This window comes from Mus pahari, chromosome 2 (genome assembly GCF_900095145.1).
Source record: "Mus pahari chromosome 2, PAHARI_EIJ_v1.1, whole genome shotgun sequence".
In the NCBI taxonomy this organism is placed as follows: domain Eukaryota; kingdom Metazoa; phylum Chordata; class Mammalia; order Rodentia; family Muridae; genus Mus; species Mus pahari.
Genome location: NC_034591.1, coordinates 19,657,114 through 19,677,396, shown reverse-complemented (window position 1 = coordinate 19,677,396; position 20,283 = coordinate 19,657,114). Strand labels below are relative to the sequence as shown.

Below are 20,283 nucleotides of genomic sequence, written 5' to 3'. Positions count from 1 at the left end.
CTCTCTCTCTCTCTCTCTCTCTCTCTCTCTCTCTCTCTCTCTCTCTCTCTCTCTCTCTCTCTCACACACACACACACACACACACACACACACATTTGCTTGTCCTTCCTTGGGGACTAGGAAGGGTACCAGAGTGACACTTGGAGAAGTGAGACAGGGGAACTGGGGTTTGTGTCAGGGAGCATCCCGCTATGGCTCCTCCTGAGGCTGGTTCATACCAGCAATGGTATTCAGGTTCTGCCAGGACCTTCTGTCCAGTGGCATTTGCCTTCTGAGAGAACTGACTCTGCCTTCTAAAGTGAGAAGGCAGACAAGCCTTCCCCAAAGGGGAAACATGAACCCCCTTAAGCAGTCAATGGAGGCTGTAGGAGCAAGACTTCACACAGGCATGTGTTGGAAGCTTCAGGGAACAGCACTTGTCTTTGCTCTTCAGTCTCTTCAGTGATACCCTGACAGGTAGGCAGAGCTGGAGACAGCCATGTGCTCCACAAGTCATTCTCAGGCGCCTGTCCCCAAGTGAAGCGCACCCACCCATCTGTTTCCCTGATGTTTCCAGCTTTTCCAGGCAAAGCAAATTCGCCCCCCAACCCCCACCCCAACCCAGGCTTGTTCATATGCTTTGGAATAAAGCACAAAGCAATAACAGAGGTTCAGCTCATCCAGGGGGCTGGTTAGAGAGCCAGCAGGAGAAAATACTGAGGTTGGCTAGGTCTCTGGTACGGCCACTTGCATCATGCCCAGGGGGCTCGTTTCAGGATCTGCCCTTCGCTCAGTGGTATATGCAGTGGGTTTTGCTAGGCTCTGTGTTGATTCTGGTGTTGCCCTCTGGTTCCAGAATAATCGTGCACATCTCAAGCTGATACTCATTTTGCCTAAATGCTTGTTCATCCATTATCCCAACAGTAACCCTGGAAGGTTCTTAGAATCAGTATTTCTACATGGATGGTTTTCTAAGAGGCAGGACCAGGGAGACCCAGAGAAGTAACTGAGCTGTGACACAGAGCTGGGTTGTGGTCACAGAACTTTACAGTTTAGGTCTGAAAAGGACCTTGCAGTACACGATTGTAACATTGCTCAGGTTACAGAAGAGAAAACAGTTTCCGCTTCGAGTGACACTTGAGGCACTTGTGACAGCTGGAGCCATCAGGTGAACGGTGGCTGCCGGGTCCCTTCCTGGGCTGAAAGTAACCTCAAGAAAGCCATTGGCTTGCCTAGCTCTGTCAGTAAAGCACTTGCCACACAAGCATGCTAGTCTGAGATTGACCACCAGAATTCACACAAAAAACTGGATGTGGCGGCATACATTTGTAACCCCAGTGCTGGACGGTGGAGATGGGAGTTTCTGGAACTCATGGCAGCCAGCCTAGCCCAATCTGTGACCCCCAGGTCCTGTGAGAGACCTCAAAAACACAAGGTGATTAACTCCTGAGGAACAACATCTTAGGTTGTACTCGCTTTCACACACCCATAAGCATACATACACATCTCATAATCCTAAGTTGCCAGAGTTGTCTTGGGCCATATTCATAGGAATCTTTGGTCACATGTGGCCCTTGGGTAGCATGTTAGTCATGCCTTTAGACATAGAGAGTTTCTTGAAAGGTCCCAGGACTTTGTCTGACCAGGTGGAGCGGGACACACAGACACAAGAATGCCTGATATGAAGGTGCTCATCGTTCCCTGAACTCGGTAGTCAGAGCTCACCGCACCAGAGCTCTCAGGAAAGTGCCCGTCTTGGTCAGTGGCAGAGTATTCAGGCGAAAGTGCCTCTGAGGGGACAAACAGGCTTGGGGTTGTCTGAACAGTTGCAGTGAGCCCTGGGCTGATGCGGCAGGGCACGGTGGCCCAGGGTGTGACAGAGGAGGTGAGGAGAGAAAGCTTGGTTTGTAGAGGGGTGGTAAGCTCAAGTAGGTGAGTCATTTTCTCTCTCTAGGAATTCACTACCTCACAAGGCAGCAAAGGCTTCAGATGCCCATGCACCAGAAGCCAGAAAAGGAAAGGCAGTGGAGACACAGGCAGGGCCTGTGTCACCCTCAGGGGGCCTGGGATGGCAGGTTGTCTGATTGGAATTGGGAGACCTGGTATCAGTGAGGGTTTCACTAGCAGGACATGTTCGAGGCTGGGCTGTCATTCTTGCAAGAGAGAAAGTCTATCTACAGGCTCTGTCCTCCAAGGACTAGGGGTGTCCTGGCAGTCCTGGTTTAGACTGATTGCAGAAGGTGGGCTGCTGGTTTCCTATGAAGTTAAACTAGCCTTTGCCTGGAGTTCTGTGACTCGGGAGGGGTGCTGGCGGAAGGAGCCAGAGACCTTCTGTAAGACCAGTAGCTGCAGCATCTCAGGCCTGGTTCCTTCCTCCCTTCATCCTGCTGCCTGGATTCCCATGGAAGCTCTGCCCTCCCTCCTGCTGGCTGCCTGTGTGGTACAGTTGCCTCCTCAGCAGGCAGCCCGAGACACAGGTGCTGATGACAGTCTCCCGCAGTCCTGACAGACAGAGAGGGTATCTGCCGGAGCCCTGCCATCATCTCAGCGGCAAACCAGCTCTAACCAACAGGATTGTCGCTGTGCTGTCTCAGGCCAGCTCATGCTGTCTGCCAGCTGCTTGTTGCGCTGCTCTGGGGACTGGGGACACGCCCAGCCCCGGTCCCCATCTGTTGCAGGCGTGAAGAGGCAGCTCCTGGGAGCATCCGAACCTTGGAAATCGCCTGAGCTGAAGGGGTCAGGAAACCCCTTCTTGGATTGGCCTCTGGAAAGCGAGAGCAGGATTTGCTAGAGCAGAGAGAGCAGCTTGTCTGCCGCTACTCGTCCCACCAGCCAGCATCTCACAGCCCAGCATCCAGAAGAGGAGACCTTGGGACCCCTCCGGGCTGAGTAAGCAGACCTTCCTGGCTGGATTCCTAACTGCATGGTGGCTGCACGCTCCCTGTGTCTCCTTCTGTGGTGCATCTTGTCGGTTCCGTACATGACCGATGTTGGCTGGTGCTTTGTTCTCTCAGAGGCTCTTATTCAATTAAACACCTCAAGGCTGAACAAAATATTCCTTTGCTCTACCGGAGCCGTTATGTCTGCTCCTTACATAACTTTTTCTCCGTGACTTAGAGAGAATGATACTTTGGAAGGTGGGATGTGTGTGGGGTGTGCAGACATCACTGCAGACACTGGAGCAAAACCTGGGCTGTCTACAACAAGTTCTGCTTTGAGGGTCTTCTCCCCACTCCCTTCCCTGCTGTAAAGCTCGCTCCCAAAGTTGATGTCTTAGTGAAGCAGACACTCTCTCCTGAGTCATTCATTCAGTGTGACCCAAGTGGAAAAGACCGGGGTGGTTGCAGGGGCACTTTGAATCTGGCCCATGCTGTCCCCTGAGCTGTTTAGACCACAGGCACATCTGGAGAGTTGGCCAGTCTCCTGCCGGAAGGAGGGGCTTTCTGCCTTGAGTTGAGGAAAGTGTGGCTGAGGAAGGCAAAGGCAGGGTGAGCAGAGAAGGGAAGATGAGGGCCCTCCATTCAGCAGCAGGAACAGAGCACAGACTGATGGTGGAGGCTAGCTGAGCTAGGGCTGGCCAGGGCCAGGCCTGAAGTTGCAGGTGCCCTGCCCCACCCACCCTCCCCTGAAGCTGCAGGTGCCCCACCCACCCTTCCTGGAAGCTGGTGCTGAGCGATCTCACTCGCACTGAGTCCCTGCTATCTTGTTTAGGTTTTTGTTTGTTGCTTATGACTCCCTTGCGCATGCTGAAGCAGTTATGCCCAGAGAAAACTTCAGCATAGAATCCATGACCCCCACTCCCTGCTCCTCAGTCCTCGTGCTGAGGAGCAATTCACAGTGCCATTTGTTTCCAAGTCACAGCCCAAGGTCGGGGAGAAAAGGTGGCATTAAATAACTCCAGAATGGGGAGCACATCTGACCCTCACTGTAGACTTCTGGAGGGTCCCGGGCCCAGCAGACATCATCAGACCTGGAGACATACTGAAGAGGGTCTTGGGTGTCATTCGGTGTGAAGAGTGAGGCATATGTGAGGGGAGGGGAGCGTCAGAGCAGGGGTTCAGCCAGCCAAGGCTGTCCTGGGCATTTGATAGACAGGTGACAGGTGCGGTGGGACCGGGGATCCTGACCCAGAACAGAAGCCTGACAATGTGGCCCAGTAGGTCCAGGGGCTCCATTCCTTTCTAGCTGCTTCCCCAGCGTGCACAGGAAACACCCAAGAATGAGATAAACTGAAGTGAGGTTTTGGTTGGGGTCCATTTAAGCCTAGCAGCAGGCCTTGAGGCAGGTACAGACTTGGAGGAGAGGAAGTTGAGGTCAGAAGGTCAAATTCCCCAGTGAACTGATGGGGGGGTGGGATATAGAGGGTACTTCTGTTTTCCTTAAAGTCGTGGAAAGGCTGAGCCCAAGAGAAGCACAGAGTGCAGAGGCTCTGCCTGTTCTTTCTTCTAGGGTGCAGAGAGCAGAGTGGTGGGGGATGGGAGGCACTAGTGGACCAGGTCCCTGGGCTGGGGTTTTGTCATCAGCTGCCATGCCTGGCCCCTCACTGGATCCTATCCTCAGGATGGGCTTAAAATCATCACTTGAGTGAAAGAGAGTTTTGAGCCCTGTGGGCCAGTCACTAAGCGTTCAGAGAATGAGACTTCATCCCCCAGTGGTACTATCTGGCTAGGGTGTCCTGGAAATGCAGGTACTTAATTTGGGTTCTTGGAATTTTTGTAACACTTATTTTCTTGTTTGTTTGTTTGTTTGGTGTGTGTGTGTGTGTGTGTGTGTGTGTGTGTGTTTGGTCAGAGAACAACCTGGAAGAGTCTGTTTTCTTCTTTTACCATATGGAGTTCTAGGATTGAACTTAGGTCGCTAGGGTTATCAGCAATCACTTTAACCTATTGACCCATTTTGATGAGTTTTTATTGAAATCTGAGGATAACTAACAGAATGCCTGGATTTCTCAGCCTCTTCTTATATATCAAGTCTTTACTCTCACAAGATGCTGTAGAGAGCCCTCTTGCCCGCCTCCTTCCCGCAGAGCCTCCCATTGCTCTGACTCAGCCTGTGAGCTGGTCTGTGTCATGGCTACGTGTTTGCTTCTGGGCAGTATTGAGTATTGAGCTGTGTTCTACTGGCTCATAGCGGCCGATTCAATTGATGACTCCCTACAGTCAGCTGAGGTCCTAATTCCTATTCCTGTCCATCTCTTTGTTATCTCTTAAATAACAATCCGCTGCTGTGGATCCCATTTACCACTGCGTGCTGGGCTCCACATGCGAGGTTCTGGCTACAGGCTGGTTGTTTCCTGTGGATACTCTCTTTTAATTCCCAGGATGATCCTGGGAGGTTTTCTTTGTCTCACACATAGGAACTGAGGCCCTGTGAATATGTTCAAGTTGCTGCTATTGTAACAGGTAGTAAGTACATGAGAACTGGGAGCTATGTTTCTACCTCCTCAACCCCCAAAGTGTGTGTAGGCTTGTTCCCAATTCTTGACAATTTGACAGCAGTGCTAGAGAGTGTTGACATGAAATCTGCATGCTTTCCAGCCAGTCATGTGTCAATTTGGACTAAATATCCTTGTCACAAGCATGACTTATATACAAGAACTCTAAAGGGGCTCTGCTGGTCTGTGGGCTCTAGTCTTAATTACAAAATTTTGAGTTTAAAGTATGATTGAAGTTTGGTGTGGTATGAATCCCAGCACTTGGGAGGTGGAGGCAGAAGGAGGAAAAAGTCATCTTTAGCTACAAAGTGAGTGAAGTCAGGCTGGGCTGAGTGAGGCACAGGCTGAGAGATGGCTGGAGAATTAGGAGCACCGTACTCAGTTCCCAACACCCACCTCTGGTGGTTCACAACCACCTGCAACTCCAGCTCCAGGGGCCTAACACCCTCTGGCCTCTGCGGGCACCTGCACACATGTGGTGCGTGTGCAACACTCAGGTGCATACATGTATACACTAAAGAAAATGCTTTTAAAGAGGAGGGAAAGAAGACGTAGCCATTGAAGTTGAGCATATTAGCATAGATGCTGTAATCCTACCATAAAGAGGCATCTATTCTAGGCTATGTGCAGCTACACGCCAGTCTGTGTCACGTAGTGAGACTCTGCCACAGCCAGCCAGCCAGCAAGTAAACACAGAATTGAGCCATTAGCCCCCGTGGGTTTGACCACTCCAGTTCCCCAGCAGACAGCCAGGGGAATGAGCTTTGGGGTCCTGTGCTTCTCAGGCTGTTGTAGCCTCAGTCATGACACCTCACTGTCCTTGCTGACAGCCAAGTCCCAGTCCCCTCCTTCTGTCCTGCCCCTCATACGATGTTGAATGGAAGCGATTTTCTCCCTTTGATCCCTTTTATCCTACTGCAGTTCTACTTTCCTCTGAAGGTCATGGTTGTGTCGTGATCTTTCTAGAATTGTGGATTCTCTTCTCCATCCTCTTTTGTACTTCTCCAAGCTGTATCCCAGGGAACACAGGGAGAAAACTGGAGGAAAACAAAGCCAGTCTCAGGTTTTTGTTTTTGCGCTTTGCCAGAGAGGTGTGTGGTGGCATTTACTGTCTTGACTGCTTTTACTGCAGGCTGCCATCTGCCACAATCCTGGCTTTAACTGGTTAGTCACCAATGAGTGAGGGCCTGCTGAGCTGATTCCAGCCAATAGGATAAAGAAGGTGGGAACAGGGCCATCCATGTCTGCAGTGTTGCTAGCCAGACCCCTGCAGGGGTGGGATTCCAGCAGCCCAGGTGGGGTGCCTAGGACAACAGACAGCCAGGGACCCAGGGGTTCCTATTCCTCCTTAACCAAGCTCTCCCCTTCCTTCTCCCCCCACCCTGCCCCCAACCCTTCCCTCTCCTCCCTTTCATTGGGATTGAACCTAAGGCAGGGTGGCTTTAAATTTATGGTCCTCTTGACTCAGCTTCCTGCGTAGCTGGTGTCAGGAGCCTGATCCACCAGGCCTGGCTTTTCTTTCTCTTGCTGGTCAAGGACTCCTGAAAGTTGAGGGTTCCTAAAATTTCCTTCCACTGCTTTTGCTGGGAGAGACGCAGTCTCAGGATCAGGAGCTGAGAAGAGCTGAGGAGGTACGGAGCCCCAGCCCTCAGGAAAGCACGGGCCCCTTGCTTTTCCAGCGGGCAAACAGCTGACCTTACTATAGGCAGCCTCTGTGGTTTGCAAGCTGTGTTGGCCAAGTCATGTACGGAATCATGTTTGTAGGCTGGACATGAAACGGAGAGGCAAACCTGCCAGGCTGTGGTATTCTCGAGTTTCCTGGAGATGCCTAGGTGGTCTTGTGGAGTGGAATGACTCATGCTCAGGAAAAGGTATCAAGGAAACTGACCAAAATGTTATCGTCACAGGGACTGACTAGGGCCCCTGAAAGCAGTGTGGGGCTCTGCTCCTCTTTCAGGCAGGGAAAATTCTTCCCTGCTTGGCTCTGAGGTAGAAGCTCTGGTACTTTCTAGAAAGCACAACCTATAGACCTTTCCTCCCCCTCTTTACCAAAGCCGGGAAAGTGCATAGACATGCTTAGAAATATTTTCCCCATTAAACGGAAGACAGGTGGCTTCTGCTTCTGCTTCTGCTTCTGCAAGTGAATTGTCGTCCTTTGTTGCTTCTCCCCAAATTCCTGGTCCCCAAAGCCGTTTCTGCTCAGCTTGGCAGAGGGATACTTATGCTTCGAAGGTGGTGTCAGGCCAGTGGCCACAGGTGGCCTGCACAGACACAGGCGTGGGGATGAGAACTGATGGATGCCTGTCACACAGCTCGAGGAAGGGGCTCTCCATGACCCCGCCCGCCACTGACTGCACCATTAGCAGAGGATGTGGGAAGGGGCTGCTGTTGGTCAGAGCCACTCATTTGGAACAGAGTCCTTGAGGGCTGGTGGGATTTGTCCTTAAATGTCAGCTCCAAAAACCTGGCCAGGCCTGGCACAGAGCTGGCTGCGGGCATCTGTCACCACCCACTCTCTCTGAGTCATGCTACACTTATCAGCTCAGATCCAGAGCCCTGCAATGTGCTCAAAGTCGGGGAGAACTGGGAGGAAGATGAGTCTGAAGGGGCGGAGGGCTCCTGGGAGAGCCTTGACCTACCCAAGCCCTCTGTTGCACTCAGGTCACTTGGGATATTCCCAGGTGCTCCTTCAGGCCCACCCAGACACCTTGCTGGCCTCACCAGCTGCTGTCCAGCAGGCTCCCCACGCTGACAGGAACCAGGGCATGGGGTCACATTGCCATAGGGACACTGTGTTGCCGCGGGCCACCTCTGAAGAAAGGCTTGCGAGGAGTCTGAAGATTCTGTTCTCTTCTTCGCCTCGCGTCTTCCTTTGCAAAGCTCCCCTTGCTTTATGAGAACTGTGTTTTCCTTCCTTTGCCTTAAACCAACAGCTCTTCACTGGTGGACCAGAGCTCAAGTGTAAGTCCCACCACAGCCTGCCTTCTGTGTCACAGGCTTCCCATAAAACAGATGTCCTGGGTCCCCGCAGGCCATCAGACGAGCCTCTCGTTCCCTCCTGCTCACATCCTGGGGTCCTCCTGCCCAGGCTCTGGCCAGTCACTGAGTCCGGCGGCCTCACACAAAGCTGTGTCACATTCTTCAGTTGTGCTTGTGGTGGGAGATAAACATGTCAGCATGCAATCGGAACCAAAACAAAACTCTGTGGTACTTTTAAAGAATCCCAAACGCTTCCATATTGTGCTTTCAATCCAGAGTCCTGGAGCTGCCAGCCGTGTCTTGTCTGAGTGCTGTCACAACACACAGTCCCACACCTTCACACGTACGCAACGGTACAGCAGAGCCAAGCATCACACACCAGTCTGCGGCACTTCAGACTTGAGGTCTCGGTAATGGCCACTTGGACAAAGTCTTGGTGAGCAGCTCCTAAGTTCAGGTGGATTAAACACAGCACACCCATCCAGGGCCCACAATCCTCATGCTTTTAAGTAGCCACTGCCTTCTGGGGTCTTGGAAGCCCCATGTGCCTTACCAACCTAGAGGGAAATGGGAGAGGTGACTGAGAAATGGGAGAGGTGACTGGGAAATGGGAGAGGTGACTGGGGAAATGGTCCTTAGGGAGCCGGCTATTCCTTCAGGCCTCCTCGCTCCTAGGTCTTTCCATGTCTGGGCATCCTTACCACCATGCTTCCAAAAGTGGCTGCCTAAATTTCTTTTCCTGATGCTGCGATTAAATACTCCAACAAAAGCAAATCAAGGGGGACAGGGTCTTGATCTTTCAGTCCATTGTGTCAGGGAAGTCAAGGTAGCTGGATCTGGAGGAAGCTGGTCCCCTCACACCCGTGACCGGGAAGCAGAGGGTGCCGCTGCCTGCCGATGCTCAGCTCCTCTCTCTGCCTATGCCATCCGGGACCCACCTCAGCGTACTCTCCCACAGACATGCCCACAGGCCCACCTCCCAGGAGACTCTCAATTCTGTGAAACTGAGCGCACCGAACATCACAGCGGCCTCTTGCAGGGGCCGCCCTTCTCTGGTAATCTCTACACCCTGCAAATCCATCCCTCGCCACGCCTCAGTGTGCAGGGCCATCTTCTGAGACTGGGTGCTACCAACTCAGGGATGGGTCGGCCTTAATGAGTTCTGAGACATCTTGAGATACTGCCTGGACCTAAATAAGGGGGTCTGGCTACGGGCAGCATCAGCCCAGATCAAACTTGGGACATCTGATGACATCGGGCGCACACCTTCTGGGAGAACTCCTTCCAGACAATTCACCAGGCTCTGGGATGTGTAATGCAGCCATTTCCCTCACCGTAGAGGAGAGGAAGGTCTGACAGGCCCGTGGGGCTCTTGCAAGGGAGACCAGATGAACTGAGGATACTGTAAGGTGATGGATTAGAGTCGTCACCCGAAGGCCAGCTGCTTCCTAAAGATTCCACCCCCATGGCCTGGATACAGTGTGGGCGTTTCCCACATTCTGCAGATGGCTGGTCCGTTGTAGGTCTGTTTTGACTGGGTGTTATTCACACGCAGTGTGGCTCATCAGGTACAAGCACAGTTGGCTGGGTTGTGATAAATGTACCTAAGTATGTAACAGCCACATCATGACGCAGACACTCCTCGCACCCCATTGTCACCATTCATAGTGTCCCTGTCACCATCTCCAGATTGTTTCATGAGACTCCTGTCTGTGTTTCTCTGTCCTGTATACCCCTACATTGCAGACCCAGCACAGATCCTCAAGTGGATGTGCCAATGAGCAAGCACGCTGGTAGCTGCAATATACTTTCTAAGGATGGTGCTTCATTCCTGATCCTCCTGCCTCCACCTCCTGGGCGCTGGGCTTGCAGATGTGCGCCTCCATGCAGAACTGCAGTGCGCTTGCAGATGTGCGCCTCCATGCAGAACTGCAGTGTGCTTTTGTCGTTGTTGTTGTAGTAAGACAGGCCTCACTATCTATCCCTGACTGGCCAGGAACTAATTATGTAGACCAGGCTGGCCCTGAACTTGTGAGCAATCCTCCTGCCTCTGTCTCTGAGTGTTGAGTGTTTGGATTACAAGCTTGACCAGCACAGACCGCTGTTGGAATGTCTTTTTAGATCTCCTCCGGGCTCCTGTTCCTTCGTCATCCTTAGTTTTGAGAGATTGCATAGGAAGCATTTGCTAATTAATAATTTCATGTAGCCATTCCTGATGTCGGCTCTCCTGTTCAACCTTAGACAGTCAGTGTGGCCAGGATTGCTAAGAGTCCAGCTGACTTCAGAGACTAACTGCTCTTGGCCTCTTTAAGCACTCACAGAAAAATGCTTCTTCTCCACCCCTTGAGAGAGGACTGCCCGAGCCAGAGCCACTGGCCGCCTTCCTTCTGGCTCTCTCCCACACTAAATCAGATGTACCATTGCCTGCCTGCCCACCCGCCTGCCCGTCTGCCTCCCTCCTCCACACCATCCTTCTTTCCTGCTTGCTTCCCTTCCTTCCCTGTTTCTTCCCTCTTTCCCTCCCTCCCTTCCCTTGCCTGCCTGCCTTCTTCCACCCTTTCTTTTTTGAACAATTGTGGAGCTCACTATAGAGCACACCAAGATGTTTCTCAGCTAACTGGGAAGTTTTGTATGTCCCTAATGTGGTCAGCAGGGGTTCATCGTGTTCCCCTCATTCTGCCCACACTGTTCTCTTACTGTGTGTTTCTGAGTGATGGGTTGATTCCCCCCTCTTTCCTCTAATCAAAGCTCTGAGAAAAAAAGAGCCCATCTCTTACCCACTGGGCCCCATAATAATAGCTTCTTGCCCCTAAAACCAGCCAAGTATTTTAAAGTAATGACTGGCATTTTTCAAGTGATTCCCATGCAGCACAGTAATCTTTCTGTGTTAGCTCATCCTTCCATGAGTGACAGAATGCCTATGATTCTGCATTTTTGAACTAGGAAACAGAAGCTGAAGTAACTTAGACAGGGTACCACACATGTGGGTCATGTGCTGCCCAGTCCCTCACCCTCACTCATGGCTGGGAACTGCCTCTCAGGGCTGGGCAGCCTGGCTCAGCAGAGCTGCTCTCACTGGGATTCACTTGCATTTTCTGTCAGTGGCTGAGGCTGGGATGTTTTAAAGGCCTTCCCTCTCACACCTGATGCTCAGTTGGCTGCCAAGCTTCCTCTCTGTGCAGCCTTGTCCACGTTGCTGGCACGAGCTTCCCCTTAATGTCATAGCTTGGTGGTCAGACCAGTCACACAATGGCTGGGTTCTCCCAGTGCAAGTGCAGAGAGAGGTCCAGGTCCAGACCCACAGGAAGCTGCAAGTGATCCATGTCACCTGAGCCTTGTGATCAAGTGATCTTCCTTCTTTTACATTTTTTTCCATCTTAATGTATGTATATGCATGTGGCAAATCTATGTGTGTGTGTGTGTGTGTGTGTGTGTGTGTGTGTGTGTGTGTGTTTGCACCTGTGTGGACACGCCTGTGTGTGTCTGGTTGGGGATGTGTGTACAAGGCTCATGTCAGGAATCATCCCCTATCACCCTTCCACCTTATTTATTAAGATAAGGTTGAATCACTATGGGAACAAGGTCCTCGGACACTCAAGTTATACAGTTGGAGAGAGGTGTCCCCAGGACATTGTAGTTGTAAAGGGCAAAGGGACATGAACATATGGTCTCTTTTTGTGTTCATGGCTATAACAAATGCCCAAGGCTGGGTAATTTATAGAGAATGAAGGTTTATTTCACTCATAGTCGGGGAGACATGGTGTCAGCATCTGGAGATGGTCTCCTTGCTGTGTCACTAACTAGAAGAGGGTCTCATGATGAGGCAGGGCCAATATGCTGACTGGTATCTCTCTTCCTCTTAAAAAAGCCACTTATGCCATCCACTGTCGTACCCCTCCCCCAGATCATATAATCCTAATCGCCTCTAAAAGATCCCACCTCTAACTAGCATTAACATATGAATTTGGGATCATATTTCCAATATATGAACATTTGGAGCTGCCGTAGGACACTCTTCTCAGGAAGACATGAACACACATTTCTTCATCCCAGACAGCAGACCAAAGTAAGAATCGCACCAACGTCTACCTTTGTGAAGGAGGCATTGCTTGGTGCTCTTTACAGGCGTATGGGTGAGGGCACTTAGAGGTGCAGAAATGACTCAAAGGCAGCCTGCATCCATCCATCCCTAAGCCCCGCCCAGCCCAGGTAATCATCAGGAAGCTAGAGTCCTGGAAAGGAAGGAAGATGTTGTACGTTTCCTGTTTCAGGAACTTTCGGAGACATTGGAATTGCTTTCTTCCTGGCTCTGCAGGGTACAATCCATACAGAGTCCCCTGGCCCTGGGGCCACCACATGCAGTGCCTGATGGAGCCCTGGGGTGACTTCAGTTAGAATTAAGGATGCCAGGCCCTGCTCCTTGGAGAGCAGATTAGCCGCTAAAGATACATCCAGAGATTTCTTAGTTCCCGTGGATTGGGTCCGGCACATGAGGAAGTTGTGCCGGTGGTGAGAACATAGTGCAGACTGGTCCTCCTTCCAGAGGGATCTGAGCTCAGTCCCAGGAGACTATGGGATATGAGAAGCAGGCCGTTTTCTTCCTTGGAAAGAAGGGAAGCCATAAACAAGCCCCTGTTTTTTGTACCTGACTCCCCGCCGGAGCCGCAGCTGATCTTGTCTGGTGACTTTGGCTGCACACCCCAGCATTTCCCCTCTCTTCTTTATATAACAAGCCCCTCCAGCATGGAATGGGTTTGTTGGCAGAAGAGACAAAAAAACAAAATCCTAGCGATTTCCTTGTTTAGATTCATCAGCAGCCTTGTGTCTCCTACCAGGAAGCTCACATTCCGCATTCTGCATTCCGCTGCCCCAGTCAGTCCCCACCATCAGCCCAACTGCCTAGCAGGGCCTCAGGTTGTATTCCATCCCATAGTGTGCAAGGGCTCCTCAGGACATCACCCGCTGCTGGCCTCTCTCTAAGTGTAAAGGCAGGAGCCTGAGAACTGTGGACCTGCTGCTCAGACCTTCCCCGTGACCAGTCTGCAAGTCTCCTGCCTTGTTGATCCTGTAAGTCCAAGACTGTCTTACAAAGGATCCACGACCCGCCAACCTTCCGAGAAGGTGGCCATGCTGTTCCTCTGCTTTCTGAAAGGAGCAGGACTGTGGCCTGGCCTCTAGGCTTGTGTCTCCACATAAAGCCACATGCTCCAGGCAGGCTCCCGACTAGGTCACAGTCTTCTGCTGTCGCCTACAGTAAGGAATGATGGCGAGCTGCCCAGACCCAGTGACTGATGGGGCACACAAGGCCATCTTTAGATGTTTGCTTTGTCTTAAAAGTCATTTTAAATTTTAAAAACGGGTGCAGTTTTAGCTTCATAGAAGACGAGATGAGAGAGTATAAAGGGCTCGTCTGTGCTCCCTCCCATTCTCCCGTTACTGACATCTTGTCTTCCAGTGCTGACACATTAGCACCTCAAGTCCATTGTGTCCCTGAGGGCTCAACCACAGGTTTGTGTGCTCTGTGGGTTTTGATGTAAGTATGTCACCTGTCTACCCATGTGGTAGCATAAGGAACAGTCCCCACTGGCCCTAAACCCAGTGCTGGGCCCACATGTCTCTTCCCCACAGCGCCCAGCTCTGGTTGTTGTCATGTCTCCCTGGTGTCTGCCCCTCTGTACCCAGGACGTCTGTGTCAGGGTGTACCTGCCACAGTTCTGGGGCCTACCCTAAATGCGAGCTGCATTCCTGGAGCTGTTGGGGGAAGACCTGGGACAGAGGGGTCTAAACACCCTTCTGAGGGAAGTAAACAAAATTCCCAAGTCTCAGAGAGGAGAGGTTCATAGCACCCCTGGTCAGAGTTGTATAAGCAGTAATGACAATCTCAGGACAGACAGAGATGGGAAGTGAGGTTCTTCTGCCTGATGTGGTGGTGGGCAGGGGTAGGGGCTTTTCAACCAACAAGTACTGAACAGGAATAGGAATAGTAACAATAGTAATAAGATAATAATTAATAATAATAATAATAATACCCAAAATGATTTTCTCAAGAGCTAACAGTAAAATCATTTGGAGTGTCATTAACCTTCCCCATGGAAGATCCTACCTCAACATTCTCTTGTCCTGTCAGTGGACACAGGACCCTGTAGGAGAGTGCCATCTATCACTGAGAGCAGATGCCAGCACACCTGGCCCTCAGGGTCCTGCCGGAAGGGAACTTGCAGCCACCATGTCCAGGCCCCTGCCAGTCCTAACATACCTACTGCTGTCTAACCTCTCACCTGAGCCCTTCTGCCCTTCTGGCTCGTGTATACTAACCTGCCATACAGGAGAGCTTGCTAGTTCTGTGGTGGCTGCAAGGTCCCTGGGGGCCACAGTCAGCAGTCCCTAGTTCACACAAAAAAGACAAGTGTCCAGAGGGTGACTTTGAACAAGGGCTTTTCTTATTGCTTGCCTTGGGGAGTAGCCATGACTGGCTCTCACATGTGCCTAGTACAGCGCTGTGCTGGGGACTCCACCTATGGCTGTGACTCTGTAAGGGTCTTGATATTGTCATCTGGAGCAGAGGACACCCCAGGGAGAATGTTACTTGTGTGGAAAGAGCAGCTGTGATGGAAAAGAACCAGAAATAACAAGACAGGATTTGTCTCTAGCCACTGCTTTGCCATGTGGCTTTGAGCAACTAACTGGACCCTCTCTGAGTACCGGTCCCGTAACACACTGATGGAGACGAGTTGAGGCTGTTTCCAGCTGTAACATCCCCTACTTGCCTGATTCTCTGGGTTAGACATTAGAACATGGCATGTGGGGTCGTGGGGGACATATGGTTTAGATCAGGTTGGCACAGAGGTGAAGGACACCACTTCCTTATGTGGACCACTCTTGGGAAGTGACCTAGGGATGCTGTGATTGGTAGTAACTAGCTGCAGCTGATGGACATTGTGTGACTTTTCTTGAGATGAGAATGAACATCCAGGTAACCCACAGACTGGGCACCAACAGCAGCCCACACTTCTACTCAAGTATAGTTTAGTGAACCAGGAAGTTCTCTGGGGCCACTTGAAGGGGTGTGGGTGGTCCCAAGGCAGCTGAGTCATTGAAAAGGCCACTCTACCCAACGTAAGCATTGACTCACACAAGCTGCATCCCTGAGACTCCAGGTCCAAGAGTCTTTTCTCCTCTGCAGTTGTTTCCCTTATGTTAAATCCTTGGAGAAGGGCCATGTGAATCTTTTTAAAATTGAATTTTGTTTATTTTTTGTGTCTGTTGGGGGGGTGTTCATGTACATGTATGTACCATGGCACACTTGGATTGTGTGTGTGTGTCATGTACATGCATGTACCATGGCACACTTGGATTGTGTGTGTGTCATGTACATGTGTGTACCATGGCACACTTGGATTGTGTGTGTCATGTACATGTGTGTATCATGGCACACTTGGATTGTGTGTGTCATTTACATGCATGTACCATGGCACACTTGGATTGTGTACTTGAGGAAGGGGAGTGTTCCTGTACATGTATGTACCATGACAGACTTGGAGGTCAGAGCATAATCCACATGCAGGAGTTGGCTCTGTCCTTCCACCACTTGAGAGAAAACTCTGGCTTTCACTCTTGGCAGCAAAAACTTTTACCCTCTGATCTATCTCTCTGACCTTTGTGAATCTTCTAAGTTTCATGGACTTTCTGAGACATATGAGTTCTGTTTACTTTCTGAGCTTTGTAAGTTTCATGTATTTTTCTGACTTTTGAAGAAGTTCCCTCCAGGAAGGAATGTTTAAGTTCAGAGAATATGGGTACACAAGAGATGAAACAGTTGAGCTTCTAGTCACAGGTGTGGTGGTTTGAATAGGAATGGTCCTATAGACTTTTATAGTTGAATGCTTAGTCATCAGTGAGTGGCACTGTTTGAGAAGGATTGGGAGGTGTGGCCTAGTTGGAGAAATTGTGTCACTTGGAGTAGGTTTTGAGGTTTCAAAACCCCACACCAGACCTCCCCCCTCCCCCCTCTCTCTCCTTATTTAGGTGCCCATGTGTATGTATAGATGCACATGTACATGTGTGCTCTGTTGTGGAGACTAGAGGTTGATCAGTGTCTGCCTCAATCACTTCCCACCTAACTTTCTGAGACGTGGAGCTCATCAACTTGACTCGACTGACTGCAGGGGACGGGGAGCGGTTATGAGGCGGGAGTTGGGAAATGTCAGTGATGAGGCTAAGGGCTCTGACTGGTCATTTTCAGGACTGTGATGACCAGTCATGACTGTCTACTTAGCACAACCTCGGAGACAACCTGTAGGCTTGTCTATGGGAGCAGTTTCTAGATTGGTTAGCTGAGGTAGGAAGATGCCCCCTAACTGTGGGCAGCACCATCTCCATGGGCTGGGGTCCTGGATTGAATAAAAGGAGAAAGGGAGCGGAAAGCAGGTGCCCATCTCTCCTGCTTTCTGACCCTGGATATGTGACCAGCTGCCCCAAGTGCCTGACCCTGAGGCTTCCCCACCAGGACGGACTGTGTACACAGATTAAATCCTTCCTTCTTAAAGGCAGAGTGAACCCTTCCTTCTGTAAGGTACTTGGTGAAATTGCCAAGAGAAGCAACCAACACAAGAAAGGGAGAGAGCAGGGGGAGGGGAGCCAGCTACAGTGACATGTCTGAACTCCCAGCACCCAGGATGTGAGGAAGGAGGATCAGTCTGGGCTGTATAGCAGGAGTCTTTCTCAAAGAAAGAAAGAAACAACCAAAAGAAGTGTATTGTGTGTTCCTGCTACCGTGCTATAGAAGCCACGGTTGGCATAGGCCGGTAAGGAAGTGGGCAACCAGGGCAATGACTCGCCTTACACCCAGGCGTCAGTCTAGTGATGGGGAAGGAGACTGTGTGTATCGTGAGCAGGCAGGGGTTGGGGGATGGGTTTGACATCAGGAAACCTCTTGGACTGAAGCCAGAATGGGGTCTGAATGCATCACCTTGGTGGGACTCTCCCTCATTTGTCTACTGTCCCTCTGTTACCCAGATCAGGTGGCTCCATATTTGTTCCTCGTTCTTCTGAGAGCAGTTATATAACAGAGTTTCTCAAAGACTCCAATGGACCATGGCTCTGGCCTTCACCCTCCACCCATCAGTACCAAGAACCACCCATTTGGTGGTTTTCAGGGGTTGCATAAGACTGGCCCAAGTGCAGCCACCTCCTACCTGAAAGGCTTGCCAGGCCCATGGCCGACAGAGGCAGGCTCAAACCACGATGGCATCTTAGATTCAGATGCAATTAAGAGACAGGGAGTTACCCAGCTCCATGACTCTGGGTAGGGAAAGTGGCTAGAGAGAGGAAGTCCAGATGGAAACCCCATGAGCCGTGATAAGGGTCATAGCAAGCGTCCCCTAGCACTGTGCTGGGTCTGCACGGATGTCCAGGCCCTTAGGTCAATCAAGAAAATCAGGGTTTGATTAAGATGTGGATCCAGAGGCATAGCAAGCTGGGTAGCCAGGAAGCATAGCTGTGCTAACACATCCCGTTGTGGAGCATCCCGGGAGGCAGCACCATCACCCTGTCCTGGGATGGAGGGGGGCAGTTATGGGAAGCCTGGAGGTTCAGGAGTGGCCTCTTTGCAGTCTGGTATAGGAAATAAGTTTTGTGGCTCAGATACTCTGTGGCTCTATTCTTAATCTTACAGGGCTCCTGAACCCTCTTGTTGTCCAGCTGAAAACAGTCCATGGAAGCTGACATTATCTTCTTAAGCCCTTTCATTTGACAGATGGAAAGGAAAAACTGCAGTGGGGATATGCCCAAGATCCCCAGAGAGTAAACAAGGAGCAGAGCCTGTGCCTGTGAGGAATCCTTGGCTCATAGCCCAGGCTAGCTCCAGGGGGCGCTCTGGGTCCTCCAGGTCTGCTCAGCAGGGTGGGGAATAAAAGTTATCCCAGATGTATTCCTAACCCCGACGGATTCAAACCAGAGTTTAGGACCGTGACCCTGACATCTAAGACCCTGTGGCCTTCGGAGGCCGGGGACCCTGGCAGCTGTTCTGTTGGTCCTGTGTCTGCAGTTTTGTCAGCTCTCTTTCTGGGGTGTCCCAGCTGCAACAACAGTGAAGTTCTGTAAGGACAGAGAGCATCAGGCACATAGGCCAGATTGTGTCTCTTCCCCAGCGGGGCTAAATGAGGAAAGAAACACACTCCAGCCTTTAAGAATCCATGAGTCAGGTGGTCATAAGCCTTTCCAAGGCAGTTTATCTTAAGGGGAAGTACTGAGATAAGAGATGCCTGTGGCCCGGGTAAGGATCTCCAGGGTCTCCAGGTGGAGAATTAGACAAAACAGGACTGAAGTGTGGAGTGATGCCTTCTGCTGGGCTGAGGTGTTTGTATCTTTCTGTACTTGCAACAGATTCTGTTACTTTTAGTTACAAAGAAGAACTTACACGAAAGTCTGTCTCATGACCCTCTTTGGGAGCGAATCTCAGTGTTGCCAATCTTCCTGCCCTTTCTCCTTCTGAGCATAAGGTGTTCCAGGTGCTGGCTTTGAGGGGAAGAGCTCCATGTCCTCAAAGTCTCTCTGACCCTTTGTTGGCCTCTTTCTGGACGAGTCTATTGTAAAGGCCTCTGAGCTACCAGCAGAGCTATGCAATAGGACCTGCTGCTGCCCTGTAGTCTAGTGTTGGGCAGATAGCTAAAACCTCTCACTTCGGCATCTGAATCTGTGGTCTGGGACAGTGCCACCAAGCGCTCCTACTGTGGTTGCTATACGGACCTGCTGAGGAAGAGCTGAGAGGGTTAGCGTGCAGCTGGGTGTAGTCATGCCACCTGTAGTCCTAGAATCTGGGGTAGTTTAAGGAGGATCAGGAGGTGCAGGCTAGTGTTGGGTATATAAGGTTTGAGGAGACTGGCTCAGTTGATATTTGCCAAACAAGCATGGGGACTTGAGTTTGAGCCCCAGAATCCATGTTTAAAAAAAAAAAAAAAAAAAAAAGCCAGTGCAATGAGAAGCAGTTTATTTTTTAATTATTTATTTTCATTAATTTGTGTTCTTGCCATTATTATTTTATTCCTTTTACTGACTGCCCACTTTTTAGATTTTATTTACTTGTTAATTTTTAATTAGGTTTTCATACAATATGTTTTCTAGTCATCCCCTCTGGCTCTTAGAATCTCTGCCCCCCCCTCTTCTGCATAGATCTCAGAACCTTGAGGGCGGGGCTCTGATGAAGACATCCCATTTAGGACTGAGCGGGCCAAAGTCTCTCACTCTGCACACTTTGTCCAGGTTCGAGTCTATCGCAAGAAGCAGCTTCTCCGATGAGGACTGGGCAAGGCACTGGTCCCGGATATAGGAGTATGCCATTGGGAGTCATCTTATCGCTATGTTCCTTTAGCACAGCAAGAGTGTTAGGTTTTCTCTGAAGCCCACGACCTATCTAGTTGCAGGTTCTTGGCTGCTTTAGCAGGGTCATATGTGGGTTCCATCTCATAGAGTGAACCTTAAATGCAACCTAAAAGTAGTTGGTTACTAACATAACATTAGTGCCATTATTACACCAGTATATCTTGCAGGCAGCCGCTGTAGGTCACAGTGCTTGTAACTGGGAGATAATGATATCCCCTTCAGCAGCATGCAGTAGCATAACCTTCTAATACATTGACTCTAGTCATTGGGGGGTGGGGGTGGGGGTACAGCGTCTAGTTAGACACCAGCTCAATCTCCCCATGTTTGATAACATATGTAAGCCCTGCGAAAAGTGATTTATGACCGCAGTGTTATAGAGGCAGAGACATGCTCATGTCTCTGGGGCTAAGCAAGATGGAAGCATCTGAGGAATGACATTCGGAGTTGTCCCCTGACCTCTAAAAGTGTGTGTACAGGTGTGTGAGCATAGGCACATGTATGTGCATACGTAC

The 20,283-nt window shown here is 50.7% G+C and overlaps 1 protein-coding gene across 4 annotated transcripts in view; it reads left to right on the top strand.

Moving 5' to 3' along the window:
- Window positions 1-20,283, top strand: part of Prkag2 (protein kinase AMP-activated non-catalytic subunit gamma 2) — a 233,965-nt gene that overhangs the window by 39,669 nt on the left and 174,013 nt on the right. The window contains exon 1 of one of the 4 annotated variants that reach the window (XM_029535342.1): window positions 2,720-2,868. The exons of 2 other annotated variants lie outside the window; for them this stretch is intronic. The gene's annotated coding sequence lies outside the window, so the exon portion shown is untranslated. Of the gene's footprint in view, window positions 1-2,719; window positions 2,869-20,283 lie in introns of those variants that run through there. One more of the 4 variants, XM_021189578.2, reaches the window with a different exon arrangement.